The 26,480-nt window shown below is 41.2% G+C and overlaps 1 protein-coding gene across 1 annotated transcript in view; it reads left to right on the top strand.

The window, feature by feature from the left end:
• The window catches only part of LOC106820942 (charged multivesicular body protein 4b-like), a 61,325-nt gene extending 36,301 nt beyond the window's left edge, over positions 1-25,024 (top strand). The window contains exon 7 of the mRNA XM_014825552.1: positions 22,475-25,024. The gene's annotated coding sequence lies outside the window, so the exon portion shown is untranslated. The remainder of the gene's footprint in view (positions 1-22,474) is intronic.
• The last annotated feature ends 1,456 nt before the right edge of the window (positions 25,025-26,480 follow it).

The raw sequence follows: 26,480 nt of genomic DNA, 5'->3' as shown, positions 1-26,480 counted from the left end.
ATGTATTGGCTCTCTCTGGATGGACTCTCTATGTATTGGCTCTCTCTGGATGGACTCTCTATGTATTGGCTCTCTCTGTAGATGCTCTCTATGTATGGGCTCTCTCGCTTGCTTGGCTCTCTCTGTATTGGCTCTCTATGTATTGGCTCTCTATGTATTGGCTCTCTATGTATTGGCTCTCTATGTATTGGCTCTCTATGTATTGGCTCTCTATGTATTGGCTCTCTCTGTATGGGCTCTCTATGCATGGACTCTCTCTGTATTGGCTCTCTACGTATTGGCTCTCTCTGTAGAAGCTCTCTATGTATGGGCTCTCTCGCTTGCTTGGCTCTCTCTGTATGGGCTCTCTATGTATTGGCTCTCTCTGTATGGGCTCTCTATGCATGGACTCTCTCTGCATTGGCTCTCTACGTATTGGCTTTCTCTGTAGATGCTCTCTATGTATGGGCTCTCTCTCTCTTGCTTGGCTCTCTCTGTATGGACTCTCTATGTATTGGCTCTCTCTGTAGATGCTCTCTATGTATGGTCTCTCTCTGTATTGGCTCTCTTTGTATGGGCTCTCTATGTATTGGCTCTCTCTGTAGAAGCTCTCTATGTATTGGCTCTCTCTGAATTGGCTCTCTCTGTATGGGCTCTCTATGCATGGGCTCTCTCTGTATTGGCTCTCTATGTATTGGCTCTCTCTGTAGATGCTCTCTCTGTATGGGCTCTCTCGCTTGCATGGCTCTCTCTGTATTGGCTCTCTATGTATTGGCTCTCTCTGTATGGACTCTCTATGTATTGGCTCTCTCTGGATGGACTCTCTATGTATTGGCTCTCTCTGGATGGACTCTCTATGTATTGGCTCTCTCCGGATGGACTCTCTATGTATTGGCTCTCTCCGGATGGACTCTCTATGTATTGGCTCTCTCTGGATGGACTCTCTATGTATTGGCTCTCTCTGTATGGGCTCTCTATGTATTGGCTCTCTCTGGATGGACTCTCTATGTATTGGCTCTCTGGATGGACTCTCTATGTATTGGCTCTCTCTGGATGGACTCTCTATGTATTGGCTCTCTCCGGATGGACTCTCTATGTATTGGCTCTCTCTGGATGGACTCTCTATGTATTGGCTCTCTCTGTATGGACTCTCTATGTATTGGCTTTCTCTGTATGGACTCTCTATGTATTGGCTCTCTCTGTATGGACTCTCTATGTATTGGCTCTCTCTGTATGGACTCTCTATGTATTGGCTCTCTCTGTATTGGCTCTCTATGTATTGGCTCTCTCTCTGTATTGGCTCTCTACGTATTGGCTCTCTCTGTAGATGCTCTCTATGTATTGGCTCTCTCTGTATTGGCTCTCTATGTATTGGCTCTCTATGTATTGGCTCTCTCTCTCTGTATTGGCTCTCTACGTATTGGCTCTCTCTGTAGATGCTCTCTATGTATTGGCTCTCTCTGTAGATGCTCTCTCTGTATTGGCTCTCTATGTATTGTCTCTTTCTGTATGGACTTTCTATGGATTGGCTCTCAATGCATGGACTCTCTCTGTATTGGCTCTCTATGTATTGGCTCTCTATGTATTGGCTCTCTCTGTATTGGCTCTCTATGTATGGTCTCTCTCTGTATTGGCTCTCTATGTATTGGCTCTCTATGTATTGGCTCTCTGTGTATTGGCTCTCTACGTATTGGCTCTCTCTGTAGAAGCTCTCTATGTATGGGCTCTCTCGCTTGTTTGGCTCTCTCTGTATGGGCTCTCTATGTATTGGCTCTCTCTGTATGGGCTCTCTATGCATGGACTCTCTCTGTATTGGCTCTCTATGTATTGGCTCTCTCTGTATGGGCTCTCTCTGTATTGGCTCTCTCTGTATGGACTCTCTATGTAAGAGGTTCCAGCCGAGCCACAGACAGCCAATATAATGTTCATCCGATAGACGGCGGGAAGTCAGTGTGTAACGCCTATCCCGTATACACATAACGACAGCAGTAGTATAGCTTATAAAATAACCGCACCGCCACTAAATGCGTGTAAACGTTTAGTACGACATTAACGGAGAACATGTGAAGCAAATGAGCCGTAATCGGGCATATGGGCTACATATATATTTATATTATATTAGTATTATGTTATATGTTATATATATATTATATATATATATACGTTACAGACCGAGGGCTAATCACAAAGGTGGAATTATATTTATACCTAAATGCTATTTAACCGAACGATGTTCATTTTAGGACAAATTTATCCATAATATAACTGAACTATATGTCGTTTATAAGATATTACAATTCCTTTGCTTTGAAATTAATAAATAAGAAACACCTTCGGTCTATAGGCCTTGGCTGAAAAGCCGTTTTGCGTAACTTTTCAGATCGTGCGCTTTAAGTGGCGCCACCATCGTTGTAATCAAACTGTAGTCGTTGGTTTTAAAACATAAAAAAACATAAATTCTAATGGTGATAATTTGTTGATAATAGCGTAATTTTAACCTAAATTAACTGGAAATAACCCTAGAACCTATAGAGTAAATGATCCCTTTAAAGCATCGTACTCGTGAGATATATAACCATGTTGTTTTATTACATCTATCTCACGATCTGAGACTTCACTTTGTATCACATATTTTCGGGATTAATTCGAAATCGTTCTTAAGATTTCGCCATTACTCTAAGCATCATAGACAGTGCACTACAGGCCATTTGTTATTAATTTAGGCATGTTGATATTTAGATTGAAACCATGCATGTGCACGTATAATGTACATATTGACAAATTATATATTGGTTTTGTATTTCCTTGCGTAAGGAACTTGGTGTAGTGAAATACAGTGACGTGTCTAAGCGATAATTTAATTTACGGTTGCAATCATGGGAAGCTCACAGTGCCTGGAGGCTGGAAGCATACAATGTTCGGCACTTAGCCACTTACGTAGTCACGAACAACCGGTATTAAACGCAGTATGCCTACTTTGGGAATACACTGAGTTGATCCCCGTCTAGAAGGTTGAAAGGAGGCGAGATTGTCATTTATCTGTACTCTTTTTGGGTACTTACCTATTACCATACCTTTCTCGTAATAAGAAGTACACCTTCGCTAAATTACATTTTGCGCGTCGTTCCGAATAATTGCGTAATCGCATGCAAAATCTATTGTCTTTGTTTGCTTGCATGCGCTGCAGGACTGACGGGGTTAGCGGATGCATCCACCACAATGAACGCCGTAAACCGAACTATAAATTTCATTTCGATTAAGGTTTATTGGGTGTACGAGGCAAAGACGATTATAACGTCTACGTAAATAAGCACCCTTGATTCTATCCAGATATGTGTCACAGGACAAATCACGCACCTATCACACATAGACTTGCGTGTGCTGACTATTATTTAATATAATTAATTTTAATTAATTCTGCAAAGCGATCCTTTTAATGAATACATTATTAAAAATATTTTCGGGAAATCTTACAAAAACTGAATTTGCAATTAGCTGTAAGTGTAATTAGAAATTTGTGGTAATTTTATATGATTTCATGAGAATTTGTTATCATCTTAGTGTAATTAAACTATAGTATTTCGTCAGACATCTATAATTTGCCAAGTGTTGTATGACACATCAGAAGGCACAACGAATCCGTAATTGCGGAGACGAAATATAATGCTGATATTATACCTATCCGTTGAATGAAATAATCGGTTGGATCTAAGACACAGTAATTATGCTTTTCGAGATTAACAGATATTTTTTCCGTCACCTTTGTGAAGAGGAGTAATATTATGCAGTGTGCGATTTAATTGTGTGAAAGTAAGTCACTGTGCTTGTATTTTTAGTTATATGGGCTGCTTCCGTAGAGAATTGGATTCCGCAGATTTGTTGCTTTGGTTTCTATAACAGCTATATCTAGGCTTCGGCAGCAGTTGGAACAAACCCCAGACACAGTATCGTTGAATTTTAGGTTGTTGGGTGCGATTCGAAACATCTAGTTTCTGATTTCATGTGATTTTTACCGTTGTAACACACCATGCAATAATGAGTGGCTGTTCTTTCAGTTACTTGTTACGTTGTGTTAATAAAGTGAATGAAAATACATCCATTTCATTTGACTGAGATATGCTCATTCGCGGGCGCTGTGCAATTCGGATGCGATGCATTGTGCAGAGATATTGGTTTTCTTAAAGTGTTGGCCGACACTTAAAAATTATACTGTCGAAATGCTCTCGTTGTCACCTGAAAATGTATTCCTCGAGAAACGTAGTAAAGTTTGATTGCGGTTTTTGGATGATCTCGCTGCTACCGCAATGATCAGTGACAGTTGCTCTCACGAATTCGGCCCGCGCTAGGTTATGCTTCACACAGCTGCTCAGCATGTATATTTTTGCATAAAGAAATTGCTTTGAAAACATCTTTGAAGTTGGACGTCTTATTCCATTAGCAACTACGTAGAAAAGTGTAGCAGCCTGCGGGCGTAGCGTAATCTTGTGCGCAGTATTAGTTTCTTTATGGCACTGGTTGATCGCGTCTTGATGCCGAAAGAAAGTCAAGCGTTTGATGTATCCTAGCTCACAGGCAACACACGTTACACGGTGATGTGGAAAGATGAAAAATCGTTTTGAGTGTAGTATTGGGGGTGTCTATATTCAAGCCGGTACGGGAGATTACGGTACGCATATATTTGCTAATATATTAACTAATCGTGCGTCAATAAACTCAATATTCACAGAGAACATAGCTAAGACATGTGTATATAGGTATCTAGAATTTTAGAAATTTATTCATCTGTAATTCACTTCTGCGCGCATATATTTGCTATATTGACTAATCGTGCATCGTGCGTCAATAAACTCAATATTCAAAGGAAAATATGAATTCAAGCCGGTACGGGAGATCATTTTCATAATATATTCTAGATACCTATAGACACATGTCTTAGCTATACTCTCTGTGAATATTGAGTTTATTGACGTATACGATTAGTCAATATATTAGCAAATATATGCGTACCGTAATCTAGACACCCCCGTAGTATTAAGTAGCTCATCTAATATGGCCACATAACGCATGTATAGCGTAGCACATACGTTTGTCTTCCATGTTAAAATCTGTAACGATAACGGCAAAAATCGATTATACGATGTCACAGATTCGACATACACGGGTATACTAATTTAACATCGTTAGATTCAAAGTAGAGGCCAGTATACAAGTGTCATGAAATTAAAGCAAAAACGAAAACCACTGATGAAATGGAATGGATATGTTGGCAATAAGGTCAATTATAACCCTATACATATAGGGTGTGTGTGCGTGCATGCGTGTGTGTGTGCGCGTGTGTGTGTGCGTGCGTTCGTTCGTGCGTGCGTGCGTGCGTGCGTGTGTGTGTGTGTGTGTGTGTGTGTCACGTGTGTGGTGTGTGTGTGTGTGTGTGTCGTGTGTGGTGTGTGTGTGAGTGTGAGTGTGAGTGTGAGTGTGAGTGTGAGTGTGAGTGTGTGTGTGTGTGTGTGTGTGTGTGTGTGTGTGTGTCTGTGTGTGTAGGATATTCTAATGAAATCTCATTATAATTATCCAAAAAATACATACAGAATTCTATGGATTTTTATACATTGAATTGAGAAATACGTAGGATGCAGGCACACGCACTTTTTCGGGCAAACCTTGTTTTGCGACATTTTATCTACCATGCAGTCACTGACTGTTTCAAATGCTTTCCCATTTACTGCCTCAACCCGGACAAATTCTAAAGGGTATATTTGGAGCAGCGGTTTATAATGCGGCATAATTCCCTATGGCTCTTCGTTTAAATTGTGTTGGTTCCAAATTATTTTGTCCATTGATGGTTTAGGAAAACTTCCACAAAATTACCATCACACCATGATTCCTAAAATATTTCAAATATAATATATATACAAATTTTAAAATAATAAATAATGATAATAATATTATAATAATAATAAAATATAATGTGTGTGCGTGCGTGCCTGCGTGCGTCCTGTCGTTTGTGTGCGTGCCTGAGTGTGTGGGCGTGCACGTGTATGTGCACGTGTTGACCACCGAGTTTCATTTACAGCGGCTGCAGAACATTAATATTCATCAAATTTTTCGATTCATGATTTATTTAGTTATAAGTACTAAAATGTATTGTGAAACCTTTTAGAGATTCTGTCTTTCTGTATTAGTTAAAATAAGTTTGACATGTAGTCATTCTAATTAATGCACATAGAACTCACCCAATGACGCTGACTCAATGAAAAAAGTAAAATTGAAAAAAAATATTGCTAGCGTGCACAATATTACTAGAGTAATATAATATTCTCTGCATATTATATTACTCCTGATTATTACCTTCACTGTCTTGGTAATGGCATTTAATCTCCAATTTGGGGTTATTATTTTACACAGCCGTTTCATGATGAAGGTGTATTATTAGATTCACGTAATAATTGGCAATGACAATTAATGACAAACCCGTTGCTCTGTCGTGTACAATCTGCGTGATGCGTTCATATATATGCTATCCAAAGTTTTGGCAGCCAATCACACTGGTCGATTATATTACGGTGACGTGTTGTAAACTGTCGAGTCCAGTTCCTAAGGTCATACCCTTGAAATAATATTTTCTTCTAACTAGCCGACAAAGAGCTAGTAGCACTGACTCGAACTACTGAGGGAGTGAATTCAATTTTCTGCATGGGGGCGGAGTATCCAGACTAGTGAGACCGACCACGGATGTCATATAACGAAATGTCTGGAGCAGCTCCTGAGTTTCCCTGATTCTGATCTAAAGAACTGAAAATGGTGAAAATATACTGAAAATAGATTAGTGCAGACAGAACCCATGCCCTTGCTTGTTAATTCAGTTTTAAAGGCTAAATTATCTGTGCTTAATTTTCCGTCGTTCCCAGCAACAGAAAAGGATGAGGCTTGTTGTCCCAATATTTCCGTAATCATCTTTCTTTTTATCCACTCCTGATTAATACGCTAGAGCTTATTAAGGAGGAAATTCCACACGTCTGAAGTAGCGCGATTATTTACGAATATTTTTCCTGAAACTTCATCCGTCCATTCCGTCGTCAAATGGCTCTTGGCTCAGACAAAACAGCTTTAGCCGTATGTATCGATAACCAATTGCGGGGCGGACGGCTACTGATTAATACTGATTTTACAATTAATACTGATTAAATCATGTTCGTTTTAATATCACAACCTTGAAAGGTTTAAACATAAATCGATAGCTACCACGAACTCATTCTTGCAAGTATTTCATGCGAGTGACGTCTCCCGTGTCGTCTCCCGTCTTGAAGTGGCCGTTAGCTTATAGTATATAGCATGTTTTTCTTTTATTTGCTCATTTAAAGTTGATCAAACTCGCAGCTAAATGCATACATAGACCTACTGTGAGCTTGCATATGTTGCAAAAATTCACTACAACTCATTTGTATTGCTACCTTCCTAACATTTCTTCTCAAAATCTAAATGAAATTACTTCTCTTACGAACGTATAAAGCACAAGAGATACCTATAGTAGCAGTATTAATAGCAGTATATATATATAGTTTAAATAATATAATAATATAAAAAGTAGTATATTTTACAGTTACGCACGCACGCTCACGCACGCGCTTGGACGGACGCGCGAGCGATATATGTATATCAACATGTTCGTGGTTTTACGGAACATAAAGAATTCAGCGAGTAAATGTGTTCTTCTTTAGTTAGGGTACAATGTTGTCAGAATTACACAAATAGAGAGGAGTATGACTCGCTCGAAACATGAACATTTGTAGTAGCTGTCTGCTCAGTGTCGTAACAAGCTAAACTGAGCATGCGCAGTCAACCCGGGCAAACTTAGCGCTGTTCAACATTTGTGTCTTATATTTAGGCCTACACTGCCATTGAGCGCGCGCCTAGCGCGGGCCAGGCAAAATCAAAATTTGCAGTCTGTACGGGGTATAAAATGCGATGTTCATTGGCGCCGCGCGCTGGTACGTACAGAGTCGTAATGTATATGCATTTTTTCATAAACATTAATTCGTAGTGAATTTAATTAAACGAGCGCGCTGATAAAAAGTGCCGCGGGTGTTTCTGACTGCGGTCTCTCACGTTTTGTGTGGCGATAGTGTGTTGTGTTCAGAAATCTCGCGTCCCAATGTACGAAGTAGAATTCTGATTGTGTCGAATATCGTCCAATTCCATGGGTGTATAAAATAAGCTTCTAATCACATATTAGTTTTGTTAACCCAACGTAGAATAAAATGGCGGAGCTGTAACAATACATGGTTTTGCTGCGTAACTGAATTCGGTGCAAGTATTCGCACCGCGTATCGCTGTATCTAATATATATTTGAGTTCGTATGTATCTATCTATGTATGTATCTATCTATGTATCTTCCCTATAGGCGGCCAAACCGCCCAAGCGATCTGGATGCAATTTTCACAGGGCCATCTCTTATACCCGGGGAGTGTTCCTAGATGAAAAAAACCTGTCAACCCGTTAAACTCACCGAAAAATCCGTGAAAAACCCGTCAATTCGTGAATCTTCACACAATGTCAGCACTGACTGTACAGTGCTGCCACAGAGAGAAAAATCGATTCCCTCATCTCATCCGGCTGCTGGTATTGTGAAACCGAAACCAATACTAAAACACACCACAACCAGCACCAGTTTCACCCGTTCAGAGTACTACTCACTCAGCTCAGAGGTTCAGTTCAGATGCTACGATCTCACAATGCATTGTACCATTCGAAAGCTATGCAGTTACTGATTCAGTAGGAAAATTTCTTCATTTCAATGTGCATGGTTGCGTGTCTCTATCTATACTATGAGCAGCTAATCATGACAAATTTGTCATTATTAGCTCCTGATACTATATTCCTTTTATTCATGCTACAATCTTACAATGGATAGCTGTACGTGGGGCGCTCAAGAGTTGGAGACGCCAGGAATCTCTACATATTTGCACCAGAGAATAAGACGAAAAACATTCTTTATCAAGAGGCTTTCAAATGAAAAGTCCAACCCATTCCTACATGCTCTTATAATAACTTTTTGTCATTTACACCATATTACTATTATGTCCCAGGGGTTCTAATTTCGGTTGTGCTGTCATATAAATGTCATACGTAACAGTTTTTTCGTTTTTCCCATGCTTATTATCTTATTACACTCATTTCTAAATATTAATATTGTCTGCAATGTTATTGTCGATTTTTACCCAATGTTCCTATTCTGTCCCATTATTATAGTACTATGAATTAGTAGCACGATTTTACCCAGCGCAGCGGGTACCCGCAGCTAGTAGTATAATATATGTCTCGACATGCATGTTGAATATTGATGGTATACCTGCAGGTATGCGTATAGTATGCGATCTTTCCACTTTCACAGGATATTCTTTGATGTTCACGTAAACCGAAATGACAAAAAAAAACATGTTCTTGGCTTGCCATTCTCTCGACATTAGATTGTGTTTTCACGCACAAATAGAACTATACTGGTTTATCGAATATGGACAGTATAGCGTTTGTTGAATAGTGAACATGTCCATGTAATATGACAAACGGCAGAGTTGTATGTTGAAAACGTAAATCGCATTACCGACCATGTAAAAAAACGTAATAACATCTCGCTCCCTCTCAATAAAATGAATTTTGCGAATTTTATATGACAAAACTGATTCCTCGCTGTTGCAATAAATGATATCTGCGGGAATAAACTCACTTTAAAAATAACTTTAAATTGAACCATATGCTTGATGGCTACGTTGGTTTTTTCAGTTAGAATCACAATAATTTATCGCATTTGGGTAGGAAGGTTGTATGGGTAGTAAAAAAGCTTGAGGTTTAAATGAACAAAGTGATTGTTTCTTCCAGTTCAGTCGTTGAATTTATGTCGACGTGAGGTTAAACTATAAAATTCTTTGCTTTTAGTTCTTGGAAGAAAATAGTATGAGCTAGTTGTTAAAAGTTGTAAACTTGATTCGACGTGTGAGAAAAACGCTAACCGCAAGTGCGAAATGTTTCTCGGTATTGATGTTTAGATGTTATTTCAGATGCTGCACTAACCGAATAGTTAATAATTCAGCATTCGTCTATAGCGGCAGCGAGTCGCTAGTCAGTATTGTGTTCCCACCTCAGTGTCCGTGGGCAGCTCTTACTCTAGTCTGTGCATGTGCCGCCTGTGTAGAGTGTGTCTTTATTTATTCATGACACGTCGTAGATGACATGTCGTGCGACAACTTAACGGTGTCGATATGTCGATAAAGCTTTAAGCTCCTACTCAAACCCACGCACACATGGACACCAATGGTTAGAGACCCGAACATCGTTCATCCATGCAACCGCTTGTTTTACAGCGTACAGATGTAGTACATATTAGCGAGGTACATGGCGTCACGTATGGCTGTCTTCAGCAATGACTAACACGTTGCATAATATCCAGAGTCCATAATAGACTATTATATATTATATATATTATATTATATTATATAGATATTTTCTATTATGGACTCTTGATAATGTCGAATTAATTCATCAGGTCCAAACTGAGGTGAGGAACGCATTAACGCATTAAATGTAGCGGTAGAAAGGTAGGAAAAGAAAGCAGGCGTCGTGTATCCGTGCAATGATATCCCCGATCTAACCTGCTTACTTCAAATCGCGTCATATTCGGAATATTAGATACAGGTAGAAGTCATCCGTTTAAAATAGAGACCTACTAAAAGTATAGTTGGTCAACGATAACATTTTCGGTTTCATCAGTGTTAGTCCACGTAAGCTGGTGGAAATTGCTTGAGAAGTGGACGTTAATGACTATCTAATGACTATCACTATAAGTGAAGTGTAGCTTTCCTGTGTCATTTGGACCCTCTCGAACAAGGTTGAACCTGAAGATTGCCCTATTATTTCACAGGATGTACGAGCTAAAGTGTTTTTCCATCATTTGGCCAGTGTGTGTGTGTGTGTGTGTGTGTGTGTGTGTGTGTGTGTGTGTGTGTGTGTGTGTGTGAGTGTGTGTGTGTGTGCGTGCGTGCGTGCGTGCGTGCGTGCGTGCGTCCGTGCGTGTGTGTGTGTGCGTGCGTGTGCGCGTGTGCGCGTGTGCATGTGGTGTGTGATTGTTCTGTTTGATCTCTGTACCCAATTAACACCAATAGCAACCATTCTCATGGAGGTTTGGAATCATTAGAAGTGTATGTGTCTCGTCATAATTGAACGTTAGGAAGCAGCCACGTTTTTCATGGCTAGGGATGGGTAGAGTCTTTCTTGATCGGACATACTGATGTGCATATACAATGCTCCTCTTTCCACATATCAACGTGCAATCAACACGTATTCGATGGCGACGCAATTATTCAGTGGCATCAGCTTGGCGCAGAGGATGTACGGAACATTTTTCATGGTAACTTGCGATTTTTCCATGGTGTACGTTTTATGTGGAACATGAAACGTCGAGCAAGTAAATTTCCCCCGCGTGAATCGTCTGGTTTATATTATAGTAAATGGAAGCGTGTTCATTCTGGTCTTCTTGTTGTAGTGGCAAGAGTTATATACGTAAGCTAATTGCGGAATGCACCATCGTAGTGGGTGATTCTTGTGGTTTTATTCGTGTAACGGTATAGAGGACGTCAATGGGCAGCAGGCCTGATTAAGCATGGCACAAAAATTTATTAAAAATATTCGGGAGTTTCGGCGCATACACAACATACACTTTATTCATGCTGAATAATCAGAGATTCATGGAAGAGGCTCCACTCGAAACCTTTGCCAGCTACATCATACATGTTGCACATTTCCAGCAAGTCGGATACCGTTTCACACACAAACACAGCGGACCGGTCACCATGGCTACGTCTCTTGACAATATGACACAATATCTCGACAGGACTAATCTTACTTTTCATGCTTTCTAGACGTCTGTAGAGCATCTACAATATAGTGTGATAATACAGTGCACCCAAGAGCCGATTATTACCACAAGTAAATAAGAAAAAGGCATGTTTCACAGACGAGGTAGTGCCTCCTATTATATGTGGAAGATGGAGTGATGGATATGGCCTAGATGCATGTCGATATGAATGATCTTATTCACCTCTGATATGGTCGAACATCGTAACTTGCCTTGCGATGTTAACATGATTCAAAAGAGAAAGAGCAAAATGACGCCTCTATTCAGCTAATGGTTTATATCATTTACTTGAGAGCTTGATCATGATGGCGCATACTGTGGCAATATTGACAATGTAACGCAGTTGTAGATCTTGATACTATGTGACTACGATTGGAACTGGAATGGAATGGAACTTGATATGAACTCCATTCTTCCCAGTTATACGTAGTAAGTGTCAGCCGCATCTATTACAGTTAGAAATTCTGTGCACTAGTCAAAATTAATACAACAACACCTATTCTACTTTCCACTCAGCGGATACGCGCCGAGGTAAAATACGCAATCGGAAAGTTCAACATTGGTGTTTCGTTTCAATGACTGAATCTGCGTCATTGCGTTCCTTTGTAGAAATGAATGTTGCAGCGCTTGATAGCCATCCTCGCATTGTGGGGATCGAGCAATCTCCGTTGTGGCCTCCCTGGCAGTGGCACAAACACAAGTCTGCAACGATGAAGTATTATTGTGTTTTTCTGGGCTGCGATTCATTTGGACATGCCAGCGTTAGCAGCAGCAGCACGGTTAGCAGTAGCAACGCCGGTGGCGGCAACAGCGGCAATAGCAGTAGCACATGGCAGTAGCACATACAGGAGCACTATCAGTAGCAGTGGCAGTTACAGCAGTAGCAGCAGCACCAGCTGCGTAGTAGTCTAGTCGAGTCTGTATATGTGTCTGTATATAAAATTTTTGAATGGTAGACGTCTGGAGATGCAATCTGGTGAGTCTTGCGAGAGAGATTTAGGAACAAAATGTAGGAACAAAATTGTTTAACCCAAAATTTACTGGAAGCACTGTGCTTCCAGTGCTTCTATCTGCGGGCGCCACTGGTCTCGTATACATGTCATGTACGTACGTTTCTGTATAACAAAATGCATCATTAGCTCTTGATATTATCACAGTTATCCAGCGAATTCATTTGTAGTCGCAAATCAGTGTTGTGTCTTTTTTCGGGAGGGGTGGTCCTATCCTAGACACGCAGACTCTGTTGCATGTGCTACGGGTATATACAAGTCCCAGGCGGGTACCTTGTACTGGCTTTCTTCCTGGCAATTGCAGTATAACATTACTTTTTTACAAATGTGTATATGCATGATGGGTACCTTACACATAAAATAAATTAAAATAATGCCTAGGCATATACCACTAGGATCATAGGTACAACTAGATCCTACTACAACTTCACTACTACAACAAGATTTCTGCAATGCTTTTGTGAAAACGTAAGGTTGCGAAGTATCGGCTGCAAGGAAAGACAAATGGACGTTTTTACTCATGTGTGAGATCTAGAGACGATTCGAGGTAGAATTCTGTGCCCGAATTCCGTCTAAAATCGCTTATAGTAGAGGACCTGGCTAAGATATGTATGCACATAATTTAGGAGAGGATATCTCAATTGTTATAGGCTAATATGACCCCAAGGAACAACTTGGGATGTGTGCCAAAATCTCTATCCGGGGCGAACAGCCCGAAAATGACCACGCCCTTTTTCATCGAAAGTGCTACTATCGACATAGCTGTATCATCTAAACCGTTGAAGCTACAAATTTTCTGAGGTGCTAAAAATGTTTAGAATAGCGATTACATGCCTAGGGGGGGTCATAGAAGAGTGTGAAATTTGATATTTCACGAGAAAATGGCTAAAAACCATTAGGTCAACTTATTACCATACAAACAACTAACTACCTACTTACTGAAATTTTCATATATTTATAACAGTTGATATATCCTCTCCTAAATTATGTGCATACTCCTCTAAGAAGTTCCCACTCCTCTACGACTGCTACATGAACGGTGGATTTGTCGTGAACACCACCAGGAAAGGTAGTGGAGTGCACTTTGACCAGGCGCTAGAGCAGCGCTACAACCGCCCTGCCAAAGTGTATGGGGGATAATTGGCGTCACTAGGAAGAAGGAAGCCGTTGCTCTGTGGGGAATCATTAAGCATAAAAAAGACCAGTACGTTGACCTTCTAAAGATGAAGGATGATATCGAAGGAGAACTCTCACTTAACCACGAGTTCAACCCGAGTAATGCAACTAAGATAGTTGGGATGGTGCAAGACATAGAGAAGTATCTCCAGAAGGTATGCAGCCCTCTACAAGACCAGGTAGCGCTGAAGAATGTTCTCACTGGAGAAATTGTGACCGACGTAAACGTAGACAATGTTGTTGCGCTGTATCAAGGAGGGCAGTGCTGCATGTGCTAAATTTATCGATGATCGACTCAGAAATAAGTCGATATCGATACACTCAACTATTAGCAAAATTAAGTTTAGGTCCTCTAAGAGTAAGACCAGCTTGAATTTGGCTTCCAAAGCAGACATCAAAAATGAGACAATCAAAGCTCTCATGTTTATTGAGTATGGGTGTCACCGGGGGTTTACTGTTGAAGAACTACTCCAGCATGAGATCACCAACTCTGCGTTCTTCTTGGTTGACAAAAATGGTTACTTGAAGAAGAGTGCCAAATCACAACTTGGGACTGAGCTGCTGAGGTTGTGCCTACTGATAGATAAAAAAGAGCCAGAAACATTCCCACACACCCACGCCATCGTTATCGTTATCGACTTCATGGCCTTGGTGAGAAAGGTCCCGTTAAAAAAGCTTGATCCGCCCGTCAAGACATTCCATGACTTTGCTATTGCCTTGACATCTATTGTCACCAAAGCTGGGCACAACTGGTGAGATCCATATCGTTTTCGACGCTTACAGAGAGGACAGCATCAAGAATGGAGAGAGGGAGGGAAGAGGAAAGTCAAAAGAAATGGTTGTCCTTGATGCGATAACACCGAACCAAAATGTGCCAGTGGTATTAGAGAACTTTTGGTCGTCTTCCATCAGCAAAACTGCTTTCCATGCATTATATGTTGAGTGGCTTACCACCAATTACCAAGGCACCAAACCTCTATACCTTGGTATATCACCACAGGCATAGATGGTGTTAGCTGGGTGTGCATCTCCATTTCCTTGGCTCAACTACAGACATGAGGAATCTGATGACAGGATAATGTTCCATGTGCAGGACATTCCAAGTCACCGGTCAAGAGCTACATCCATGATGCTGTCATCAGGTGACACAGATGTCTTTGTGTGCCTGTTTTACCACATCACAGTCAATTAGAGAAATCTTAGCCTCCAAGACCTGTCTCATCCGCAACTGAGCAGTGAAAAGATCAATATAACTACTCCACGATATCTGCATAGCGCTGGGAGACGAGCTGTCTTAAAGTGTCTCCCAGCACTCTATGCGCTGACTGGGTGCGATACAACCAGCAAGATATCAACTAAACTTGCAGCCATGAACGCTGTCCGCAAACCGGAAAATTTTTCTCTGATCCTGAGTTTCGACTGTCCACAGCTAACAGAAAGCTCAATACAACTGGCGGAAACATTCTTTGTCAAATGTCCCAAACCATCAACAGACCTGAAGACATTTGACGACCTGCGTCTCGCTGCATTTGATAGCAATGCCCTCAAGATTGACTTTGAGAGAATCACTTGCACCTCAAATAATGGAAGCAAACATATCCATAGAGCCTATCACTAGCATCAGCTGTGGGTCCAAGCCCCATTTAGAGATGACACTTTGATTATGAATGTCGAGTCTTATGGTTTTGTAAGAAGGGGCAGTTTATTAGTTCCTGAGATTGTCATCTCAAAACCCGATGGCCTGCTAGATTCTTGCACGTGCGGCAAGTGTGCTCGCAAGAATGGGTGTCCCTGCAGGGTAGCTGGGATCAAGTGTTGCAAGTACTGCAAATCCAAGGGAGGTGATTGTTGTAAAAACCCTATCACTGAATGAACACTGCTCACCATCCTCATACGTGGACTCTGTTGTGTTACTCTTCGTGTTCCTGACCCTGGTTTGCGTGACACATAAACATTACCGATACTAATGTGGTGTTAAAAGTTGTATTGTTGGCTGTTGGGCAATTTCCCTGCTGATCTTTGAAACATTTAAGCTCTCTATAGAAGACACAAATGTTCTAACTCTGATCTAAGTCCGGAAAGTTTAAGTTAATAAATATATGGCAATTCCAGTATGTAGGTAGTTAGTTGTTTGTATGTAATAAGTTAACCTTGGCCATTTTCTCGTGAAATATCCAATTTTACACTCTTCTATGACACCATAGACATGTAATGGCCATTCTGAACATTTTGAGCACCTCAAAATATCTGTAGCTCCAACGGTTTAGAAGATACAGCTATGTCGGTAGTAGCACTTTTGATGAAAAAGGGCGTGGCCATTTTTAAAAGGGCGTGGTCATTTTCGGGTTGTTCGCCCCGGATAGAGATTTTGGCACACATCCCAAGTTGTTCCTTGGGATCATATTAGTTTATAACAATTGAGATATCCTCTCCTAAATTATGTGCATACATATCTTAGCCAGGTCCTGGACTATTATTTGTTTAGGTTAATGCACATAGACAGTTTTTACAATCGAATTTAGATAATTTGTGTATTTGCAAGCATTAAATATAATATGCATGTATAGTGAATAAGAAGTCCACCGCCGGTTGGCCGTTTGGCAGGTAGACTGCCAATAGTGACATACTAACTTAAACATAAAATTTTATTAGGCTTCATATGTCACTGATATTATGCCGATTTTATACGGATTATCTGCATAAACCAACCAACTCGCTAGCGCGATATAAACGGACCTATATACCCAGTGGCGTTTGCAATACGGTTGAGAAATGACTGGTAAAATTTACATCATCCGCGTGTCACTGACTCGATTTTCACACAATTATTCTATAGCCTATAGGGAAGGATGTAACTAATAATGATGGTGTCACGATAAAAATACCCGGCCCGGAGGGCGGCGAATCCGGACTAGTATAGCCTTGTAAAGAACAAAATGTTCCCGACTCAAGGAAGCAACATCATGCCAACCTTGGTCGACGAAAAAAAAGAAGCTATACTAATAGCGGCCTTAAAGCGCGTTTAAAATGCGTCCAGAGTATTTATTAATATTATCTAATAATGTTTTATACTCGAAGAGCAGGATTAAACATTACTAGGATTATTACACGTAATTTGTTGGGTTTCTATCTGACCTGCTATCCTTCAACAATCCGACGGCTTGTACTGCTTCCACTGGCTACCCGTTAGGTTAACAAAAATGAGTATCTGGATGTAGTTATTTATTATATACTATACTTTTTTTTTACCCGTCTACGGCGGGAAGCCTTTTCAATCGTGCATCGCTGAGTCGTTGCATTATGGATTACAGTCGCCACAAGCTTGGCTATTTGGCTGTTTGTTTACGAAGGTCGCGTTTGGGAGCACCCGAGTACTAACAAGCAATATAATTTAGTATGCTGGCAAAACTACTTGAAGAATCATGTTGATTGACGTGTTGTGTATCGTCTTTGCTTCATCGTCAGTGTGTTTCAGTTCCGCCTAGCAGTATTTTGGACTTTTGGGGCTTTCATGTTTCGACTTCTAAGTAACATTGTTAGTAGACTTAAATGCTCTATCGTGGTTATATATAATAACGTAGATGTAATAACCTCGTTTGCGTATTTACAATATAGTCGCCACAGAACTAGGAGAGATACTCTCTGGGTGAGATGCGACTTAGAAGAACTTAACGGTTTTCATGCAGCGTCAAGCGTTTTCGCAAAGAGGAGATTTTACCCAACAAAATCGCTCTGCGGGTCAGGCTGCGGTTGCCACCGAACAAGCCAGATACAAGAGCTGCAGCGTCATGGTCGTACCTTACCAACACTACCAATACCGCCGCAGCAGTCGTCAATGCAATTTTACTGAAATGCATAAATATGAACTCTCATCTGAAGACTCATTCCTGCGAGCATCCGTGTGACACACCACCATGGTGCGCCTCGCTATAACGTCTCACGAAGTATACTAGTATCGCATATCCGCTGGATGGCCGGCTGTGCGTGGGTGTGTTTATTTGTCTGGCTGTGTGCACATGCATGAGCACACTCTCCGCGAATTAATTAAATGCATGGGTGTGCGTGTCTATCTGAATGCGTGCTGCGCGCGTGCACCTGGTCGTGTGCGTGGGTGCGCGTGCGTGCGTGGGTGGTGCACAGACACTTGGAGCGTTTCAATAAAATATAATGCTAAATAAATACGAAATCTATTTACTACCAAAGTCTTAATGTTTCTAATACTATTTTTCACCTATTATTGCCGACAATTTTCTGCAAATGCCGTCCAAATGCTCATCTGCAACAAACGCTGGCTGCCACCATGGCTGCCGCTGCACACTGACACATAAATATATAGCTAATATCTCTACATAATAAACGCTCCAAGTGCCTGTGGGTGGGTGCGTACTTGTGCGTGTGAGTGCGTGCACGTGCGTGCGTGCGTGCGTGCGTGCGTATGTGCTGTGCGTGCATGCATGTGTGTGTGTATGTTTGTGTGTTTATGTGTGTGGGGGGTGCGTACGTGTGTGTGTGTGTGTATATGTGTGTGTGTACTGGCTAGCTGGATGTGTGCGTGTATGTACAACGGTGTCGCGGCCCGTGTGTGTGCTCTTTGTACGTGCATAGGCACACGCATGTACAAAGCATGTGCTGGTGCGTGAGCGTGCATGTGCGTATGTGCGTGTGTCAATATAATCTGACGTGCGTGTCTGTCTATATGGGTATACTGGGAGAACCTATGGTGGGGATTCACGGACGGGTAAATGTCAGGGATTGTGCATGCGTACGAGAGGGTGTACGTGTGTTTATGTCTGCGTAGGTGGATGGCTGTCTCTGTGGAAAAATAATCGACCGTTTTCAGTTTTGGCGTAAATAAATGACACACGTGTGAGTAAGCGCACTTACGTAAGTAAATACCAGTGCATTGTCAATTCAACTCGACCTGTTAATTCATAACATTCCTATTAAAATTTTATTTTCGCGATGCCAAATACTAGGAATTATTTTTTAATATTAGCTTAGAAAGAACATAATTAATTGCTCAACAAAATCGCTTCATTTCATATATCCTTGTTGAATTGCGTTCTATCCAAATGATCAATGCGTGTGTACTGTGATGATAGTGTTTGCGTAATGTGTTTTAATGTGGTTTAATATGAACAATCGTTAATGTTTAAATCAAACTAATTGTGAGTATTTGGAATGTATAATGTTAAGGACTTGCCCATCAATCATCTAAGGAAGGCTTCTACTTCCCGATCTAGGTTCTACGGTTCAGTAGGTGTGGTAGTGGCACCCGTTTTAAGGGTAGCGTCAGGTTGCGTCGATAGAACGATCGAATGATGACACGAACGCAGTATTATAAAGCTACTCTCCGTGCTTCTATTACATCACAGAATACTTTAACATCTAAACAAACACAACTCACGATACTACACAGATGCCTACACACGCAGAATAAGTCATCGAATACAAGTAATTTCGTATCTTAGGAGGAGGTTCCTCCTAAGAGGAGCTTCCTAAGAGGAGGTTCCTCCTTTAGAGAAGGTTCACGGAGACGCTCGGCGGGGTGAAGGTGTAAGGTCGACGGTAGAGTGGAGAGGTATAGCTGGAATAGGGTGTAGGAGCTAGGCGAAAACTGGACTATGCTGCAGAAAGGATGAGAGCCGAGTGGTTCTCTACCTGCGCGTTTGGCGTCAACAAATCCGGTCCCTAAGGGATGACGCAGGTAGCTGGTGGCGGGTGACACCAATATATCACCCGGCGAATATGGCGAGATTTATATTGGTTGCTTACGCCGTGCGGCGAAGCTCATGCAGACTCATGGGAAATTATAAATGTAAACAATAAGTGTGGAGAAGCCGGCGCTTTCCTACAATCATTTACCCGGCTGATCGACGACTGTGAGTCGGGGAATAGATGACGCACTAAAAGTGGTAATTGAAGGAATTCCTGCAGAAAAACTGGAACCGAGACCGCGTTATAACTATAGGTGGTTTTGCGTTTATGTGCGGTTGGGGCATCCGCGCTCGCCAAGCTGATATTGCTGCCGAAACGCCGCGCTCTAACTCTTACATGCATAGATGCGTGCTTGGATACGATGAGCTAATTGGACGCGATTTGCACAGTTAAAGGAACATATACTTTCGTGAATATACGTGATTAATATCACATCTATTTAAAAAAAATTGTTCGAAAGAATTTTGCAAGCATTCATCACCGCGCTTGATTTCCGCAGTTTTTATTCGCTACGCAGTTTATTGTAATCTTATAGAAAAAAATTTGAAAAAATATTTCCGTAGTCGTCAGTGTAGCAATCTGTGGAAATTACTCTACAGCTGCCATCGCGTGTTTTTCATGCACACGCAAATGATGGTTTTTTCTACGCCGTAGCTTTAGATTCTAACCACGGTGTCCGGAAATTGGTGACGGGAAATTTTGCTACAAATACTAACGCTCGGTTTGCTACCATGAAGTGAAAAGAGGAGGGCACAGGGAATGGGGAGGGAGGGAAGATGAGGAGAGAGAAGAATGTGGTAAATTGAGGTAGAGGAGAGAAGGTTGAAGAAGGTAAGGAGGGGCGAGGGAAGAAAAGCAGAATATGAGGTGGAGAAAGTGGAGAAGGAGATGGGATGAGAAAGAGAAGGTAGCGAATAACGAAGGGAACATAGAATGCGACGGGAGGCAGTAGACGAGATGGAGAAGATGGGACGAATGTGGAGGAGGAAAGGGGCGGTAGCAGGAAGAATTGGAGAGAGAAAAAAACAGAGAAGGAAGGAGAAAGAGAGAGGAGGTGGAGAAGTGGGAGAGGGTGTGTAACGTGATCGAGTGCGTAGAAGAGAGAGAACGTTCAACGAGAAACAAGATGTATTGTTCCATTTGCAATGGCGTCTGCTTGAACTGACTACTGCTAATTTACAGCGCATTACGAAGACGCGCAGTTATTGGCTGCTGCTATATCCCACACCACTGAGGTGTATTTAATTTTGCCAGGCTATGCATACGACCAAGAGCATATAAATAATGCTTCTTTATATGCTCTTGATACGACACATAATATTATAGATGATTGTATACACGTTCCATTCTCCCCTTTCTGAGAAGCTGTTACGTATTTGGTATCAATACACATCTGAATAACTTTTTTTAAAGTTATTCGTTTGAACTTTTTTTTAACTTAATCGTTTTTAAGTTTAAAGTCGTACTGTAATTGACATAACGAGAGGGTCTAACTGTGCGACCAGATCGCATTGTCACGCGTGTAGTCCATCCATATTGACACGTTCCCGTATAATGACGTTTGCGTCCAAGCGGCTGATGTAGGTAAGTGGTCCTCTACGTAGGGGGCACTCTGCTCTGTGGCATACACCAGAACTTGTATTATTTGGGTCTCTACATTTATCTATGTATTCTTCATCTCAATCCACGTCATTTGGTTCAGGCCTCACTGTTTACGGTGTCGAACGCGCTTGGGTTCGGTTGCAGTGGTATAGCGTGCCGGCGCTCTTGACCAGGTATAAGCGCGAGTCTCTGAACTCGACCTTGTGACCTTCGCTGTTCTCCTGGGCGTCTGCCGCGAGCAGCGTCACCACGCTTCGGCCATGGCAGATATTTTTACTGCTCGTCGTACTGCCTTGTCTGACAATGTTTAGTTTTTATCAACCCAGTGTATATAAGGCGTGTCCGGTTCAGGAACTAGCAAACTCTGGGCCATTGGTAGTAATGTGCGGGTTCGGTGTCCAAATATTCGCTGTGCCGGTGCTGTGTGCACTTATGCTACGGAGTATTGCGATAGTCCAGTAGAGCTAGGTAGGTACACATCTGACTTGCTTTCAATAGCTTTTCTCAGCAATAGCTTACACGTTTTTACCGAGTTCTCCACCTTTTTATTGGACTTGGGGTAGTGTGGTGACGACGTCACATGTTTGACGTTCAGTTTAAAACAAAGTTTTAGAATTCTTGGGGAAGGAATACAGCTGTATACCATATCTGGCGAAAGGGATTTCGAGCTTGTTTCATTACTAATTTCGCTGCAGTGCTGTCTATAACAGGTCTCCCTCGAAGATGTTTGAAAAGTAATGCGCTGTTATGAGGTCGTTGTGACCCTCTGCACGGCGCAATAACTGTCAGTGGTGTTATTATGTACAGTTCAGTGGTCGGTTTTTGTTATGTAATGCCCTAGCTGCCAACATTACAGGAAATATTTCATGTCACGTGACATGCTGTGGACCAATTTTAATTAGCTATTATATTATTTTCAGCCTTACACACACACAAACGCGCACACACACACACACACACACACACACACACACACACACACACACACACACACACACACACACACACACACACACACACACACACACACAGACAGACAGACACAGGAACAGATTCAGGTCGATGTTGTTTGTCTCTTTACAGAGCAACGAGTTTGCAGTCATCAGGGAACTGCACGTGCTGAAAAGGAACAGAATATCTGCAATCACCTCACTGCAATGCATCAACACCTGCGCATATTACGACGGCCTCTGCTCATCGCGCTGCTGCTGCTGCTGCGCGTTGTTTATCTTTACACTACTCCCTGTCTGTGTTTATGCCTCAGATTTTCCCGGTATCACCAACCTAGATTGTATTGCCCGTAAATAAAGTGAGTTTAATTTTTATTATAATTTTACGAGTTGAATCTTGTGGTCGCTGAGATGTTCCGCTGGTCTAATGATAATTAAACCGCATAGCGAATGCTATGATGTTGCCGATAGAGAGAAGGGAGGGGGGGGTAAAGGAGAGAGAGAAAGCGAGTGGCGCGCAAACCAGAGATAGGAATCTTTACCAATTTGTTGTCTGTTTTATCTCATTTTAGTGAAGGCACCAAAGTACCGCAGCACTGTCTAATTATCATCGGGAGACTGTGAAAATTAATAACCTAATATGTGTGCCTTTCAGGTACAACCGTGCATGTCAACATGATTACGCGGCATAACGTTTGAAAATAATTATTATATGCGATAAATATCTATTACGCTTATAGATGTTTCTTGTTAGAAATGCTCAGTTTTTGGTACTTGTACTACAGCATCATTTCATTGATTGTATCAATTGTACAATTGTATCCTGATTGTATCATTACATAGCGTAATGTAATGATAAAACGGTTTCTCGTCATTAGTGATGACCTGGTGGCTTATTCTGCATTTGGATACTTAATTGCTATTCGATTTCTAGGCTCCGTATTCCACATCGCTATGCTTAACAAGCAATGGTTAATGCAACCAATGAAAATCTCGCGAGTTATTCCATGGACGCTGTAATACGAATGTTTAATTTTGCTAACACGTTCTGCTAGTGAATATAGAGCCCATCGTTTTCACATATACTACCATTTTCAAATGGCAATTAATTCCTTTTTTCATTGTACTTAATGAACTTTGGTGAATTCTTCTGCTAGTCATCCGAGCTTGTGGTGCCGTGTCGGAGTAAAATTGTTCTCGGAATAAACGTGTGAGCAAAACGACGTAAATTGTTGTCAGTGCGTTCATCATGCATTCAGTGCGTTCAGTGCGTCATTGCAGGAATGGAACCATACAGGTGCCACGCGAGTCAGATTTTCTTTGTTCCTGTAAAATGAGAATGTTGTGTATGCGTAACCTAATGATGCTGTGTATTTTATTTGCACAGTGATGGGTAAAATTCACAAGCGACTCATTCGTATTGAGTTCACTCGGAGGATGCTGTGTAGCTTACTTGATTTCAACCATCCACTATGCACTAAAACCACCCGTCGCAGTGTAAGGGGTAATCAAGATATAGCACGACCATGTCTGCAGTTTTGACACTATAGTCGTGATATGTTTGTGGTGTAACATAATATCTGATCATATCTACGTTATGTGTGCGCGTTAGCTCTAAGATTGCTCTCTGGGTTTGCTCTAATTCGTTTGCCCATATAAGCATTTTTAACGGGCTAGGTTTGTGAGCAGATTATGAGATAGCTTTAATAACGCACTTGAATGCGTGGGGAGTTATATATTTTGGAAGTGTTTATGTGAAACTAGAATAATTGAATGTATTCTTGTATTAGAATTGTAGCCAGCGGTGGGAAACCCCGATATAATTAATGCACGATTAGAAAACTGCAAGAGGATTCCGTTACTGTATGCGGAATATGCCATTACGAAAGTCGTATTTATTGTGGGAACTTTAGCAAGTTAAATGCCGATATATTACAATCGCAAAGTAATTTTTTATAGCGATCGAAATTGGAATTGAATTTATCGGAATCGCATATCGCCGTTCTGGTATATTAATTGAGTTGATACAACACTGCAGACATGCTAAATTATGTTTAAGCATGATATTACGATTAAATAATGCGTGGATTTTAAAGCATGTCACAAAGCTGTTAGTACGTACCGGTAATGAACGCAGTTACAGATAAGGAATACTGGTTATGAATTGTACTCTTATGTATAGTGTCTATAATTCTAAACTGCAGATATGTTAAAACAGCATGCATGCGCTGGCAATACGGGAATAGCTGCACTCACTCTAGCTTCATCTCGGCGAAAAAAGGCACACCTCGGCCGATCACACCTGTAGTTACACAGATACGTACGTAATCACGCACGTACACCCGCACGCACGCACGCACGCACGCACGCACGCGTGTACGCACAGATAAACAGGAACGTACGTACGTAGGCGCGCAGACATATCAATGCGTAAACTTACATATGGGCACGTGTGACTATAATCTAAGACATCTTTGGCAATTCATTAATAAAATGTAATGAAATATGTTTTTGTAATGTTGTCACATCTGTGCAGGTTGACAAGTAATTGCGGACGGTTTGACAATTTAATGGGAAGATTTTGTAAATAATAAGTTTCTGTTGCTGTAATTTTTTTTATACGAAAAATCTTCGAAATCCTACACGAGCTCGTGAAATATAATTATTGAATTTAATTTACAAGCTTTTTTTTTGTTCTGTCTCTCTTCAATAAATCTAGCTCTTGAATTATAGCCATGCATTCTATATCATTTCTTGGCTCGGGGGGGGGGTGTAGTCCAGGCATTTCGTGAAAAAAATGGGGTCAACCTCGGACAAATTGCAACAGAAAGTTTGTCAACTGTTTTATACACAGAAATATGTCCTCTATAACATATAAAAACCCTTAAGGAATCCTGGTGGTGGAAGGTTCCATGGCGGCCATTTTTCAAAATGACCGCCATACAACTGATATTTCCCTATATCTCCGATTCTAAATAACATAGAGATTTGATTTTAAGTGCTAAACATGCATTTTCTGGGGCCAGGAATCCAATGACACACATTTCAATAAGCTAAACCTGACTAAAAAGCCGAAATGGCAGCCAAAACCAGATGTCATGGTGCCATATAGCATCAGCTAAAACCGGCTCGATCAATGGATTCAGCATGCTAAGTTATAATTATATTTTAGGCCGCGTAAGAGCTATTTCACCACAAATATTATTACAATAGTCACGCACTTGGTGAAATTATCACTTGGACAAATAACAATAAGCTCTTTGTAGAAGTTACAGTAGAATGTTCAGAAGAAGGTGCAGAAGTTACTGTAGTGCTAGTTTTGTGTCGAAAATTGGCTGTAGTTTCGTCAACATCTTTCTCCTACACGTGAAGTCGCTCACTGCGACCATAACTACCTTTACTATAAAATGATAATATTAACAAAATATACAATTGAAAAACTATTGAAATTTCCTCCATTTAAAGGTAATCCACACCATGGCATCGATATCTATGCACTCGTTCCTACTTAAATGTATAAACTTTCTGAATAACATTAACTCATTAAAGTAGAAACATTTAGTTTGCACAGTGTGTGTGTGTGTGTGTGTGTGTGTGTGTGTGTGTGTGTGTGTGTGTGTGTGTGTGTGCGCGGCGTGCGCGGTGCTGTGTCGTGTGCGTGTTGGCGTGTGCGTGTCGAGCGTAGCCGCGTGCGTGCGTGCGTGCGTTTGTGCGTGTGTGTATGTGTGTATTTATTGGCACCTACCAGCTATCCCTCTACATCCCATGTGTGTTAATCTCCGTCTGTGGCGATTACACATTGATGTTATGGTGTGCCACCATGGTATGGTATTGTGTGCTGCGGTGTGGTGGTGTTGTGTATTGTGATTTGGTGTAGTATGGAGTGGTGAAATTGAGAATGACAGCTGTCTCTTTAGGACTACTTGACGGGGGGGAGGGGCATTTAACATATCAAGGGCATAACAGACTCACAAAGCACATCTTGACTGAAGGCATTCTCTTCGATAGCGTCCTGATAAATAATTAATTATCAAAATAACGGCTATGAAATTGAACGGCCTGTAGGCAGAACGTCAATCTATTCAAACTTTTATCCGTTTTATTTTATTTTTATAGACATGGATTTGCTTGTATTTCAT

The sequence above is a fragment of the Priapulus caudatus genome, unplaced genomic scaffold (genome assembly GCF_000485595.1).
Source record: "Priapulus caudatus unplaced genomic scaffold, Priapulus_caudatus-5.0.1 Scaffold53, whole genome shotgun sequence".
Taxonomy (NCBI): domain Eukaryota; kingdom Metazoa; phylum Priapulida; class Priapulimorpha; order Priapulimorphida; family Priapulidae; genus Priapulus; species Priapulus caudatus.
This window is presented reverse-complemented; position numbering and strand designations above follow the sequence as displayed.